This window comes from Gigantopelta aegis, chromosome 8 (assembly GCF_016097555.1).
Source record: "Gigantopelta aegis isolate Gae_Host chromosome 8, Gae_host_genome, whole genome shotgun sequence".
NCBI classification, from domain to species: Eukaryota; Metazoa; Mollusca; class Gastropoda; order Neomphalida; family Peltospiridae; genus Gigantopelta; species Gigantopelta aegis.
In genome coordinates, this window is record NC_054706.1 from 80,793,231 (window position 1) to 80,809,603 (window position 16,373).

Consider the following 16,373-nt stretch of genomic DNA (forward strand, 5'->3'; position numbering starts at 1 on the left):
ACCCTTCAAAGGCATAACTCAGAGTTAACAAATTTTCCAAGCATTTTCTGTTATCAACTGTATCTACTTCATCCACAAGTATACGAGTTGGTCGTATTTTCTTGATTATTAGCTTGGTACTGGTAGTCAAATCGCAGAAGGATCGTTTGGCATCCATCTCACATTCAGTACGACTCTTAAACCAACAAGTTGATTTTTTCACTATTGATTCATTAAAACTGCATTCTGATCGTAAAACATATTTCCAGCTGAAGTAAACAGCCTGTTTCTTGTCGTTGTACTTCATCTTTGAACGAAATCGTTACAAATAATAAATAATTTCACTTTTATGTTATAACATATATTCAAATGCAATGTTTAAAACGACTGTTTCGATTGGATAATAGTAATAACAAATAAACCGGTTTCAACTGGTTTTCTATTCAAAAATATTATTTCATCATTGCTAACAATAAACCTTTCAAAGCATATTTAGACAAAGGTCTTTGTACCCATCACCCTTGTCACAACTAAAAACCAAGCAAACACAAAAGACTGACTCAAACTATCTATAAATAACACCACTTTAGTTCCTATTGAAAACGCGGACGTTCCCGCCCAAAATTTGAAAAAATGCCAGTCATCCTTTTTAAAAAAATGCCAGTCATCCACTCAGCACAATAGGTGCACTTCTTTTGTTCAAAAATCCATTATTCGCTCCACTGAACCGGAAAACCCAATTATACGCTCCACTAAACCGGAAAAACCAATTATACGCTCCACTGAACCGGAAAGACAATAGGTGCACATCCATTGTTGCGGATTGGGGACCCATTGTTCCGGAGGTGCATTTCCATTGTATTGGAGGCGACTCCATTGTATTTCCTTTGTTGTCCCCGCTATGTACAAAATATACTACTAATGCAGGTAAAAATGCATAGTGATTCGTTTCCAACCCTATATAGCTGTTTTGTAATGCTAATAAGAATAAATGTTATTATCCAGATTTGGGCATTTTCGTTTAAATCGGGCAAAAACCAGCCTGCCCCCTACAAAAATGGGGGCATGTACGCCTATGGAAAAAAGCTTTCACTTTTGAAGGCACCCCCTAATTTTCCTTTTCACAACTGCTAGGAAGTCACTACACCCCAGGCTTGTATTCATACTCGATACACAGAAATAATTGATGGGAAATAAACTTGTGAACATAGGCCTACAGAGGTCAGAGGCGGATCCAGGGGAGGTAGGGGACCCCCCCCCCTCCCCAAATTTTTCAAGTGCCCTCAAAACGTTCAAGTGCCATTTTTGTTTGTATAAAAATTGTTTTGCATATAAGCATTTTTAGCTGCATGAAGTCAACTTGTGCCTGTATGCGCAAGCTTTGTAGGGTCCACTAGTGTACACCTGTCCACTAGTGTAACCCCCTGCGCGTGCTGTAACCTCATAGTGGTGCAGGGGTGTAACATTCTCTTTGAGAATGGCCAATACAGCACAAAATTGAAATTTTGAGTAAAAGTTAGTATCTATCTGTGATATTTGTATTTTAGCACAGTTCTTTACACTGTTTTTATTTAAATCTTGAATTCTTATATTGATGTTGATCATCACTTTATTTGTTTGCATTACCATAGTTTGACACCCAATAGCCGATGTATTTTTTGTGCTGGGGTGTCGTTAACCATTCATTCATTCATTCATTCACTATATTTAGTGTAACAATGAACACTAGCGGCTGTAATGTTGACAACTAGTGTAACAATTTAAAATGTTACATTAACGGTCGACACTGTCAGCTAGTTTTAACATCGATCGTTAGTGTAATTAATTTAATTATTGAATATTCTTGGTCGTGTATTGAACAGTAACTGGATTCAAAACTAGTATGTACTGGGTTCGACCCAACCAGAAGCGATGTGAGTATTTTAACACAGCCATCTAAATATCTTAGTGGGTAGATAATCATGTTTATGGCCGAGACGTATTGGGTTCGAACCCAACCAGAGGCTATGTGGGTGTTTTAATTGCCAGTGCCATCTAAATATCTTAGTGGGTAGATAATCATGTTTATGGCCGAGACGTATTGGGTTCGAACCCAACCAGAGGCTATGTGGGTGTTTTAATTGCCAGTGTCATCTAAATATCTTAGTGGGTAGATAATCATGTTTATGGCCGAGACGTATTGGGTTCGAACCCAACCAGAGGCTATGTGGGTGTTTTAATTGCCAGTGCCATCTAAATAGCTTAGTGGGTAGATCATCATGATCATAGCTGCGAGGTACTGGGTTCGAACACAACCAGAGGCTATGTGGGTGTTTTAATTTTTGATAGAGCGGTTAATACCACAAGTCCTATGATGGTGATAAAAATTAGTTTCATCTAGGCAGAACATGCATGCAATTTTATTTAATCTAGTGCCACTGTAACCGTGTGCTTGAAACATGTATGGTGTACCTGTAAACAAAAGTACTCAAATTTTGTGCGGAACTAGGGTAGTTAACACTACCCGTTCTTTTTTTAAATGAGCAGCTTCACTGCCATTTTTTTCCGATTCACTTTAAAGGTGAGGGGTGGTAGTATTTATATCTGTGATGTATATGCAGGTAGGAGTTTTAGCCACATATGTTACTACTGTCGTCTTATGAGATTTGATTTGGTGGTATACACCCTAGGCCCTACACTACTGTATGACTTAAAAATGTGGGGTTCCCTAATAACTAAATATAACTTCGGAGTTCGAAAGAGTAATCCATTTTATTACGCACCTGATGAACATAAAGTGCCGGGGGAAAAAGAAGTAACAGTATTTTCCAGCTAAACAACACGAGCACCTTTCAAGTGAAACGACACTTTGTTGGTGTTTTTCCACGAGGGGGCTGGATAAGCCTCACTTGATAAACCGCCGTTGGCCACGCCCACTTTCCTGACTGAAAACTTTCCTGCTGAGTAACATTTCCATGAAGTGAGCTGTTTACATACAAACCGAAAGTAGTCTCGGTTTCTCTTTCAGTATCAATACACACTGACAATTAAAACAAATCAATACACACTGACAATTAACACCAGTCAATACACACTGATAATTAAAACCAATCAATAAACACTGACAATTAAAACCAATCAATAAACACTGACAATTAACACCAATCAATACACACTGCCAAGTGAGGATCGGACTATTTAATAATATTTTTAAAAAAGAAAGTAATTTCGACATAAATGGGTTGCATCCCGTCAAGAAAACCCCAAGATTGACAGTCAATAGACGTTGAAGGTGTAGTACTGTGCTGAAATACAGATCTTGAGAAGCCGGATCTGTCTGAACGAGAGAGAGTATGAGACTAGGGTATAGTCCAGTCGTTATGGGTTGGTATAGTGGTGCGGACAGGCCCGACTCCGGAAGATATGAGATGGTATCAATATAAAACAAAGTAAAATCTAGAAAAGAGTAGTAGGGGCCGACCCCGCTTCCTATTTATTCTTAGAGTGGGGCGGTCAATCTTCCAGTGTTGCTAGGACAGGCTCGGACATGTAGAGACTAAACGCGAACAACCGTGGCGTTCTGCAGAATGTCCGTCATATGAGTCACGGAAAAACAAATCGACATAAGTCAGCCGGAGAAATGACGTGGAGGCAAGGAATCTCGCTAAAAAAGAATCCAACCTGGTGGTGCAGGCTGTCGAAACGAGAAGCGTTCTAGCGTTGAATCAGTTCCAATGGCCACATACATCCCAGTAGAAAACTCCATTTCTCTAACAAAAAACCCCACAAAATGGATAATTCCCAAGTCGAGCACACGAAAGCACGTGCAGTATGCACAGGCGAAACAAACACGTCTTACCGCGTCGAGCTCCAGACTCGGATTTATTTAATGTCGTCTTCGCATAAAGTGAAGACTTTTCTTTATTAGTCTCCGAACAACATTACATTGACGTTACACCCACCCACCCCTACCCCATCCATTAAAACATTAGATTCGCTCCTGGGCCCAATTTCACAAAACATCGTAAGCCTAGTTTGCACATAAACGTAAATCTACGACTAAACCACAGTTTGTATTACTATTATAGTACAACAAATATATAGTTAAAAGTACACGTATTTCATTTTCTTTTGTCCTAAAAATGCTTCATCTTCTGTAATTATGTAATTTTCTTCGTAAAATAGATACCAAACACTTGTAAATGTATGCCTGGTGTAACTGCTAGTCGTAGACGTAAACTTACGATGCTTTGTGAAATAAGCCCCAGAATGGGCCTGGTGGTTAGGTACATTTACAAATCAGTGGCAGCGGTTCAATTACCAACAAAGGCCGGTTAAGTTTTTTTAACAGTTTGAACGTTTTAAATAAGAAAATGTATTTTTAAATAATAATAAACAAATTACAAACAACGTATATAAATTAATATGTAATAATAATAATAATAATAATAATACAATACCAGACTAGGCAAGGCTAAGCATTGTATCCGCCTCCATTTTAAATGTGATGTTTTGTTTGTTTGTTGTAGGTTTTTGTTGTTTTGTTCATTTTGAAGGGGGGAGGGGAGGTTGTTGGAGGGGTTAGATTCTCTTTTTTTTCTTTCTCTTTTTTTTTTTTTCTTCTTGTTTTCTTTTGTTTGTTTGTTTAGGGGAAAAGGTGCTTTGGAAATAACAAAAATGTTCTATATCATTGTTTATGTGCAGTTTGTAAACACAGTGGTTTGTATATAAACCAAACAGCAGTATCCGCCTATAGTGAATAATGTCGTCTGCTCATAGGGTTTGAAATATTTTTCTGATTCGTTTATCCTGTAAACTCTGTTTAATTAATATTTTGTGAATCTATGTACAATAAACACATTTTTTAAAATATAAAATGATAGAATATGACTTCGAAAACTTCGTAAAGCGATGACATTTTTTACGATTAGTGTAGGAGATAGGACCCAAATTTTCGCATATCGGTACCAAATTTGGAGAACATGCTGTCGTTCTTTTTTGGAAGCCATCATCTGAGGATTTTTCTGTAAATATGTGCAGTTTGTGGTGCATTGGTTGGAACGAGAAAACCCCAAGTAATGAGCGGCACTCGTATGGGTATCACTTGATGACTGCTAGTAAGTGTGCCTGGTTTTGTAGAACTGACCAGCATGATGACAAAACGTGACAGGAACAATGGTAAACATTAAAACACATTCAACCAGAAGACAAAAAATGGAAGTGCGGGATTTAGTTCAGTCGTTTCAACTGATTTGGGGTTTTTCTCGTTCCAACCAATGCACCACAACTTGTCAAAGGTCGCGGTATGTGTTTTCTTGTCTGTGGGAAAGTACATATAAAAGATCTCTTGCTGCATTAGGAAAAATGTAGCGTGTTTCCTCTGATGACGAGTCATAATTACGAAATGTTTGACATTCAATAGCCGATGATTAATTAATCAATGTACTCTAGCGTTGTCGTTAAAACACCCCACTTTATCTGTAAGGTAACTAAAAACGACATAATAAATAAAACTCCCCACTTTATCTGTAAGGTAACTAAAAACGACATAATAAATAAAACTCGTATACAAAAAGTTTTGGCCACTGCAACATCCCGGAAACAAGTTTTAAAAAGGAGAAATAATTGGGGGGGGGGGGGGGGGGGGTATTATATCCGATTCCAATTACTAATATGCACGCCATCAATTTGTTTGTTATTTCCAAGAAAAACTACTTTCTGTTTGTGTACTTTCTGTAACACAAAGTGGAATTTTCCACTGCACGAGTGATGTGACGTGTTGCTCGATAAAGAATAGGTGTATAAAAGAGCCCGCGTCATTGGCGCCCGGCCATTCCCGTTAACGAAACTAAGCGGACAGAACTAGAAATCTGTATCAAATTACACATCCAGGTCCACGCAAGGTTCGTTTCCCTTTATTATTTGTCTTGCTTTCTTTCTGGGGGTTTTCAGACTAGTTTTTTATATTGGGGTTTATTAATTATTTTCTTTAGTGTTTATCAGTGTGTGTTTTTTTGTGTGTTTTTTTTTGTTGATTTTATTATTATTTTCGGGCGAAAAAAGTATACAACACAAAACCGTGAAAGTTTCTACAAAACCAGTATGTTATGTTATATATGTGTATTATATGTATTATTATGTGTTATATATATATATAAAAGTTTCAATTTCATAAAATGGTATCTATAGTAGCGAACATATTATACAAATAGTACAGCACCGAGTAGTCACCCGGCATCACTGAACATGCACTGAGTGTACTGAAAATGCTAAAAGAAATTTATTGATACTATAAAAGTTTGGGGTTTTAATTGAAATCGAGAAAAAAATTATTTCTCATCTCCTCAGACCAAAATTTACTCTGGCACGAGTAACAAAATAATTTGGTACATTTAAAGGCATATTGTCACAGGCCACTTACTTAAATGGCCTAACAAAGTATTACCTGAAAAAAAATATATTTGATTTGTCCCTAAATGTATGTTTATTCAACCATCTACGTAACCCCCATACTCCACTTATTAATGATATTTTGTAAAAGTAATTGAATTATGGCAATGGTCCATTATTAAAAAACTAATATTGCCAAGATGGTTGATTTGAATTTCTCTCCTTCATGGTTCAATTAAGATGATGCGATAGCTAGATTTGGTTTCCAAACATTAATGTAATTTGCATTTATTATCCATTTTTAGAGAAGTAAGGTCTTTAAATCACTAAAAATATATACAGTGTGTATATCTGTGACTGCATCTGTGCTAGCGTGAACTATGCGCTATTTTCACACTGCCTAATTCGCATAGCATACTTCTAACTTCTACTTCGGTGGCGTTGTGGTTAGGCCATCGGTCTACAGGCTGGTAGGTACTGGGTTCGGATCCCAGTTGAGGCATGGAATTTTTAATCCAGATACCAACTCCAAACCCCGAGTGAGTGCTCCGCAAGGCTCAATGGGTAGCTGTAAACCACTTGCACTGACCAGTGATCCATAACTGGTTCAACAAAGGCCATGGTTTGTGCTATCCTGCCTGTGGGAAGTGCAAATAAAAGATCCCTTGCTGCCTGTCGTAAAAGAGTAGCCTATGTGGCGACAGCGGGTTTCCTGTATAAAAAAAAGTGTCAGAATGACCATATATTTGACGTCCAATAGCCAATGATAAGATAAAAAAATCAATGTGCCTAGTGGCGTCGTTAAATAAAACAAATTTTACTTTTTACTTTACTTCGTTAATGCTTCTCCTTTTTTTCTTCTTTTTTTCTTTGGTGGGGGGATCCCTTGGAGAAAGGGAGTATGTTATTGCCCATAAAATAAGGTTAATGTTAGGGAAAAGGTTAGTTTGTATTGTTTAACAAAATCACTAGAGTACCGATTTATTATTTCATCATCTGCTATTGGATGTCAAACATTTGGTAATTTTTTCTACAACGTCTTAGAGAGGAAGCTCGCTAAATGTGTCCATTGGCAGTAAGGGAACGTCACAAATCCTGCATGTTATATTGCATTGTTAATAACATGAATATTCAACGATAGAAATCCATTTTGTGAAATGGAGAGCAGTCTTTGTGAAATGGAGAGCAGTCTTTGTGAAATGTGAAATTGAGAAGTCTTTGTGAAATGGAGAGCAGTCTTTGTGAAATGGATAAGTCTTTGTGAAGTGGAAAGCAGTCTTTGTGAAATGGAGAACAAGTCTTTGTGAAATGGAGAGCAGTCTTTGTTCTTCAAATTTTAAGCTGGAAGCAAATTCTAGAAAGTGAAAAGCAGTTCTAGAGATTAGTCTCAAAATTACACTAATTAAACTGGAAGTTCTAGATCAGGTCAGGTCAATTTTTAACATGCTTACATGCCACTAGAGCTTCAAGCATGTCTGCCCCGGGGCCGAGTCCTGGATAGCCAGGGGTCTGCTCCGGGCCAGAAATTTAACAGGACAATTTAGAAAATTACTCTAAAATTAAATAAATATGGGGACAAATTAAAATTTATTTGGTGTATACCAAAACAAAAATTTAATTAAAATAATATAATAAACTTTATAATAATATTTAAAATTAACACCATTTATTTAATTATTTTTGAACGGGCTATTCCAAAATATGCAGAGCCTCTATAATTAAATTTAACATTACAAATTAAGCCCTGACTGGAGAGGGTTGGAGGCTTGAGGGTTTGAAGGGTCACAGGAATTTATAAGATTTTCTTTCTTTTTGTTTTTCTTTCTTTTTTTAATAATCTTTAATTTTCCAATTAAAGGAGGGGTACCGAACATATCGGTAACTAAAGCGTGACCGAAAAAGAGGGTTGGAGACAGCCGTGAAAAAAGGGGAGAGGGGGCTAACCCCCAGACAAACCTAACTTCCCCCTACGGCCTAAACCGCCTACGCCTAAGCGCCTAAACTCTATCTTCTGGTGGCACACCCCCTCCCCCCCCCCCCCTTCGCCCCACCAGATACCCCCCCCCCCCCGTCTGTCCAGCCGTCGTGCCCTCCAATATCGGCACCCCTCATATAGTTATCCAGCGGTGGTGTCCCTAGGGGAGGTACATTGATTAATTAACCAGCACTGGTAGCAGTAGTTGAGGACGTTGGGATCATATTAAGTCTGGCAAGTCGTGGGTGTGAAACGTATTCTGTAGAGTAGAAGATCCGAGGCGCCTCTCTGTAGACCAAAAGAACATAAAGGTTACATCATTCAAAAGACACTGGCACCCTTTAATTTAGAAAAACAACGACTAGGAGAAGGTATGGGTAAACCTAATCATAGTATGTCAGCATAGGAGCAGCATCCCGCCCTATTGAATTCCTATTTTTTATTAAATCAATAAGATTTCTAAAAACAGGATAAAAATAACAAAACACATTAAAAGAGCATGCCTGTAAATATAATTAAAAAATTTCTTTTAAAATAACACAAGCACATTATAAATCTAAAATAAATTTTAAACATTTAAGGACAAGCCGGCAAAGAGTGGGATCGTTACTGCCAGATAACAACCCCTGCCCCATACAAACCCGAATCTGACCCTATCACATTCATACACACAACACCAACACCACATTATAAAACAAAAAATTTATATTATAATATATATTTAATTTAAAATTACCAGAGAAAAATTATTAAAATAAGAAGCGACTGAGCGCGATAAATTCCAACCACGATAGCGGCGGCCAGAGATTAAAAATATATAATAACATAAGCGGCTCATATAATGGTTAAACCAAAAATAAAGACACTAAATAATTGTATACTCCAAAAATTAATAATAAGGAGTATATGGTGTTAAAGTGTAATTTGTTCATTAATTAAATCAAATAGCTACCGGACAGATGGGGCCCAAAGGGCATACCCCAATGGACAGCCATGCATTATACGGGGGGAGCCCCGGCCAGGTCCGAGGAGTCAACAACAAGTATTGCTCCCCGCCCCCACCTGGAACTTACCGAATGCCACCCCGGACCACCTACTCGCCAACCAAAAGTCCGGTACCCAAATTCCATCAAAATTATTCACCCGTTAATAATAGACAGGAAAATTAACATAAGACACTATTAGTAATTAATAATGCCACTCCGGTATCAAACACCGACCATGGAGAGGGCCCGCCCGTCGCCGCAGAAGGATAATACACAACATACGGCTAATGACGGGCCCCAACACGTACTAGGCCTCGGACCACAATTAATTTCGCTATATGTTTCTATATAGCCTTAGTGGCTATAACATTTTTATTAATATCAGCAGGCCAGTGGATTGTTGTATGTACCTTTGCCTGCCTGGGGGACACATACCCTGAAAAGGACAACCCCTGTTGTCCAGCTCTTTCTCCCAGCATATTGGTTTAAACAAACACACCCTCTAAACCAAGCCGGAGTACTCCCATTTTACACAAAAAGCACTACTTTTGCATGGGCCGGAATTACCACAAACAAGTCTTCAATGTCAACAAGTTACACATGTTTACAAACTACATGATCTCCTCTGTCACTTCAGTCAAATAGTTGCCACTTCATAGCTGTCTGCCATGAAATAATCACAGTCAAACAGCAGACTACATGCACGGTCAAATTTCTGGATTTTGGACAACCAAATGGGAAGATAACTGTAATCTGAGGCCACTAACCTCACATATGAGTGGTCAATGGATAACTTCCGAAATGGCAGATAACAAGGCTAATTAAAAATAAACAGCATAAAGAAATGTGGAAACAGCCGAAGCGAGATTAAAAAGTTATATACCAACTTTGGATTGGAAAACAAAGGCCATCAACAACCTGTCTATTACTAACTTATATTTTAACTGTGGATTTAATAAATTAAAAGAATTAAATATAATATTATTATTTCCAAAAACAAATTCCAGTTTCAGTCTAATTTTGGTATGCTTGATGCATTCAATCAGATAGTGATTTACACTATCGATTTTATTACCAGGCAATTGGGTGTATCTGATTTTCTAATTTAAAATTTTGTATCATTTAAACCAAAAGATACACCCATTCTAAGCCTAGCTATTGTTTTAGTTGCTTTAATATTAAAAGAAACTGGACCAGGTGTTGAGACCTTTGGTTTAATATGGGAGTGCCACGCCCTGGTGTAGTGGTCCCATTCAGACTGCCATAGAACAAATCTCGCTAAAGTTGTATTACACAGAAATACCAACCTCAGGATAACTAAGTGACTTTTTGGCATTGGCGTCTGCCAATTCGTTACCCTCGATGCCAATATGAGCTGAGACCCATTTGAGGACAACAGACACATGTTTGACCATTAATTTATTATAAAATTTAAATATCTTTTTGATAATTTCGGGTCTGAAGCCACTGGTTCCAGATATAGCTTGGAGGGCACTAAGACCATATCACTGAGCACACAATTCACACATACACCACTCACCGTATCACTGAGCACACAATTCACACATACACCACTCACATTATAAAACAACCTCCCTACAATATAACAAAGCAACCACCCAATACAAAATTTAAACAAACTCTAAATGTCCATAGTGTTAAAGGAGCTCAGTCACGGATTTAGTGGGCCTTGTTTCTCTAAATATGCATTATAAATGTCCATAGTGTTAAAGGAGCTCAGTCACGGATTTAGTGGGCCTCGTTTCTCTAAATATGCATTATAAATGTCCATAGTGTTAAAGGAGCTCAGTCACGGATTTAGTGGGCCTCGTTTCTCTAAATATGCATTATAAACGTCCATAGTGTTAAAGGAGCTCAGTCACGGATTTAGTGGGCCTCGTTTCTCTAAATATGCATTATAAACGTCCATAGTGTTAAAGGAGCTCAGTCACGGATTTAGTGGGCCTCGTTTCTCTAAATATGCATTATAAACGTCCACAGTGTTAAAGGAGCTCAGTCACGGATTTAGTGGGCCTCGTTTCTCTAAATATGCATTATAAACGTCCATAGTCTTAAAGGAGCTCAGTCATTTAGTGGGCCTTGTTTCTCTAAATATGCATTATAAATGTCCATAGTGTTAAAGGAGCTCAATCACGGATTTAGTGGGCCTCGTTTCTCTAAATATGCATTATAAATGAAACTTACATTCATTGGGAATACCAAACCTAGTTATTGTATGATCCAAAATATTTTAATTGAACTACGATCGAGGGAATTCCATGATACGCTTAATTTTTTTAATTAATTTGGAACTCTTCTTGTGATGAGACATGAAAAACACGCAAAAACAGACTCGTAGTGATGAGGCTATTTATACGACAACCGTATAATGTATTTTTGGATTTTATATAAACGATCGCCGTGTATAGAGACTTCGCAAATGAGGGACGGCTATATACATGGCAAATAATAAAAAAAAATATTATTTCATGACGAAAATAACCGCGAATACGCTGAAATAAAATAATAAACAGTCGGAACAGGAACTCACCATTTATTATTATTATTAGGCATATATATTTGCGGTAAAATTAACTTTTTTTTACAAAATTTACGTAAGCAGCCTCAAAATTGCAATCGGTGAAAAATTATTAAGTTCAAGCCCTGTTGTTAGTTTGTGTACTGTCCGTTAATCTACCTCAGCCGCTGATAATTTGTAATTGTTATTTTTATTTATTTATTCATCATCATCATTATTATTATATGACGCTATTCATATATCTGTGGAAAACGTACACAAGAGGGTCCGCTAAATTCATATATTCCCCAACCCCCTCCCCTGCTCAGAAAATGCACTGTTTGTACAGTACTTAGTATGTATTCCTCCTGTTCCAGATGGTTTGGTAATATGGATCAATCAAATACATGTACTTATTTACCGCCTATATACATGTTTGCTGTGAATATAGCCAGCCCTCGTTAGTGGAGGCTATAGACACGGCCTTCGTATATATAGTCACATCGTATATAAACACCGTCTAGTTAAGAGTATTCTTTAAAAATGCAACAATTCCTATCCCAAGTCAGCTGTTATGGCATATGGCATAATGAATTTGACAAGGTGGAAAATGACGGCAGGGCCGTACCCTGACCAAAATCCATGGGGGGGCACTAAATTTTATAAATAATTTTTAACATACTATAAAGATTAAACATTTCTATGCTATTACTGGAGATATATAAAATAAAAAAAAAGGACAAGATTCTCAGGGGGGGCAGCTGCCCCCCCCCCCCCCCCCCGGAGGGTACGGCCCTGGACGGTGTTTGTGATTCGTGTACGACTAACGATAAATTTACCTATTAGATGCAAAGGCCTAACTAGTCGGGATTGTCGACGTTTAACATGCTTCTGTTACTAAAATAAATTAATGTATAAGCTTATTATCATTCAGTACATGTTTTTATTATTTTTTAATAACTTATTTTCATTGTGTGTTTTTTTGTATTTACCCTACGTTGCGGAGGACGGTCAAGCGTTCTCGTTACACGAGCTTGGTAAATCGTTTTGGCACTGCGGTTATTCGGGGAATGCCCGTCACGTGACTCAAAATAATACGTCACACCTCTGCTCTCCAAATAGCCGTTATTTTTCTCAGAATTATGGACCGTACCCATAGTTCAATTATTTTTATAAAATATCAATAATAAGTGTGATATGGTGGTTATGTAGATGGTTCAATAAAGTACTTTTAGGTACAAATCAAATGTATATATTGTCATATAATACCTTGTTGGGTCAATAATTAGGTTAACCATCTGTGAGAGAGCGCGTTTAATGTGCTCATTATGACATGTACATTACAATATTCTATTTCTCATTCAGAAACTAGTGTTCCCTTGTATTTACAAATTTAAATAAAATACACATTTAAATAATAAATTTATCACAATGCAAATACTATAATTGTAAGCACTCGCGTCTTACACCGTAAGCACACACAAGCTCCTTCCCTTATAAAAACCAGTAACACTGCCAGACCCCCAACAATTCATCCTATTATGAAAACCAGTAACACTGCCAGACCCCCAACAATTCATCCTATTATGAAAACCAGTAACACTGCCAGACCCCCAACAATTCATCCTGTTATGAGCATTCTCTCACCTAGCCCTGATTTAAAAAAATCCACATATTAATCACTAATACACATAGTACAGAAAGAAACCCGACAGCACCCACATTCAGCTAAGCTTCGGCAAACTCCGGACAGCAGAATTCTAAGTTCGCCGACCTATATCGTGACGTTGCGTCACATGATCGCCCACTCAGCCATTCCATTTACTGGGCGGAATCGCCCAGTGGGCGATCACGTGATATGTCACGAAATAGGTCACCGAGCTTTGTAATTCTTGCAACGGAGTGTCACGAAGCGTAGCTGAATGTGGGTGCTGTCGGATTTCTTTCTGTACTATGTGTATTAGTGATTAATATGTGGATTTTTTTTAATCAGTTAACTCGAAAATGATCGATGTAAAGGTATTTGACGTCAAACATAGGATTGTTGTGGTATTAGAGCGAAAATCTTTGTCAACTTTTTGGTTGTCTGGAATTGCCAAAAAAATACATAGCTTGGTCTCTGACTGTAATGAGAGCGTATTTATGTCCAAATGTCCGTCTAGCTCTCTTACAGTCAGAGTACTCGGGCTATCTCTCACCCAACTTTCCTGTGCTCGTTCATACTTCATCCTCGAGTTCACATTCTCAAACACACCCCATACCTTGCACATGCAATACCTTCCATACTAGTCAATATCACATTTACTCTACAACAAAAGTAACCCAAACTACACACTAATATATTTTAAGAAAAATAATATTCGACAAAAGTAACACATACAAAACTATTTTTAATAAATCATATTTCCCGGCATGTGACAAGTAAACTATTTTATAGTTTAGTATTTGTAAATTAAGAAAGAAAAATACATTTATTACAGCTGTTGTTGTCTAATTTCAGACAAAACAATGTCCAGCAGCGGAAAATACGGAGGAACTGCAGACAAGCCAGATTTGGATAACCACGGCAACCAATGCAATCCCAACAACTCCAATTACCAAGGGCACCAATCGGGATATTCCGGAACCGGAACCAAGCCGGATCTGGACAACCACGGCCAGCAGTTGAACCCGAACAGCGACAAGTACCAGGCGCCTAAAAAATAGCACGGCCTCAGCACTTGGCGCATGCGCCGTCGCAGCGGACATGGATATTTTATTATTTATGAGATCAAACAAAATGTAAACGATAAAATTTAAAGTCAGTTTTAGTTCGTTCTGGTTGAAGTTAATAAATCTGCTTCCGTGATAATTTGTGACGTTTGTCAGTCATGTGTTTATGGTTAAGAACAGGTCGGTGTCACGTGGTCATGTTCTCGTAGCATTCCGTGCGATGTGCAACCCTACGATTTGAGCCAGTGCACTACGACTGGTATATTAAAGGCCGTGGTATGTATTATCCTGTCTGTGGGATGGTGCATATAAAAGATCCCTTGCTGCTAATCGAAAAGAGTAGTCCATGAAGTGGCGACAGCGGGTTTCCTCTCTCAATATCTGTGTGGTCCTTAACCATATGTCTGACGCCATATAACCGTAAAATAAAAAAGTGTTGAATGCGTCGTTAAATAAAACATTTCCTTCTTTGCCTGCGATTTGTAACAAACTAGTTTAAGCCTGTCCTCCACCCGCCATTGTAGTAAGTGGGGAACGTTACACGTGTTTTATTTGGATACCATTTATTTTGCCGAAAACAAGTTGGATACGTTTCTAAAGCAGAAGTTGTAAAATAATGTTATCTAAAGGGCAGGGATGGATGTAGTATTCTCTTTGTAAACATCCTCAAAGAATTAGGGTTAGGTTATATAGAAAATAACTATTGACAGTGATATTACTTTCAGTGGTTGGTTTGGATTTGGCGTCAAGGTCATCACCATGGAGTTGCCAATCATGTCTTTAAATAGGTTACCAACATATGTTGGATATCGTCATATGACATCAATAATTTGGTTTTTTCAAATGGGTGAGAAATACCAATCTGGCAGGAAGGGCGTGGGGCGCCATATACTGGATACAGGTTCCCGGTGTGAAATTAGCAGTATGGTAGATTCGAACGCGGCCTGTTTTTAGTGGAATCTTTCCTGGGTCAACCACCTGGCCTGTATTTAGTGGAATCTTTCTTGGGTCAACCACCTGGCCTGTATTTAGTGGAATCTTTCTTAGGATAACCACCTGGCCTGTATTTAGTGGAATCTTTCCTGGGAGAATCACATGGCCTGTATTTAGTGGAATATTTCCTGGGAAAATCACATGACCTGTATTTATTAATGGCGACCAGTCCTGGCTCATCTTTCAGAGTATATCAATCAATCAACCATCTGATACGTACTGGCATACGCAGAAGGTCCAAGCACGTCTGTCACATTGGGTAATGGGATGGCACTGTCCTGTCATAGTGGGGACTGGGATGATGGTACTGCCCTGTCACAGTGGGGAATGGGATGGTGGTATTGCCCTGTCACAGTGGGGAATGGGATGGTGGTACTGCCCTGCTACAGTGGGGAATGGGATGGTGGGGAATGGGATGGTGGTACTGCCCTGCTACAGTGGGGAATGGGATGGTCGTATTGTCCTGTCACAGTGGGGAAAAGAACGCTGTCACCACATAGGCTACTCTTTTACGACAAGCAGCAAGGGATCTTTTATTTGCGCTTCCCACAGGCAGGATAGCACAAACCATGGCCTTTGTTGAACCAGTTATGGATCACTGGTCGGTGAAAGTGGTTTACACTGAGCCTTGCGGAGCACTCACTCAGGGTTTGGAGTTGGTATCTGGATTAAAAATCCCATGCTTCTACTGGGATCCGAACTCAGTACCTACCAGCCTGTAGACCGATGGCCTAATATGTTCATTATTAAAGGAACTGATCATAGTTCTGAGGTACATGTACCTTTTCTCTTACTAAGAAGGTTATAATAAGAAACTGACGAAAATATGTCCATTATTAAA

The 16,373-nt window shown here is 38.3% G+C and overlaps 1 long non-coding RNA gene across 1 annotated transcript; it reads left to right on the top strand.

Annotated features, from left to right (window-relative positions):
- Nucleotides 1–5,709: 5,709 nt before the first annotated feature.
- On the top strand, nt 5,710–14,678 carry LOC121379027. The gene is made up of 2 exons (XR_005958797.1): nt 5,710–5,861; nt 14,328–14,678. It is a non-coding gene; the product is annotated as an uncharacterized LOC121379027 (long non-coding RNA).
- The last annotated feature ends 1,695 nt before the right edge of the window (nt 14,679–16,373 follow it).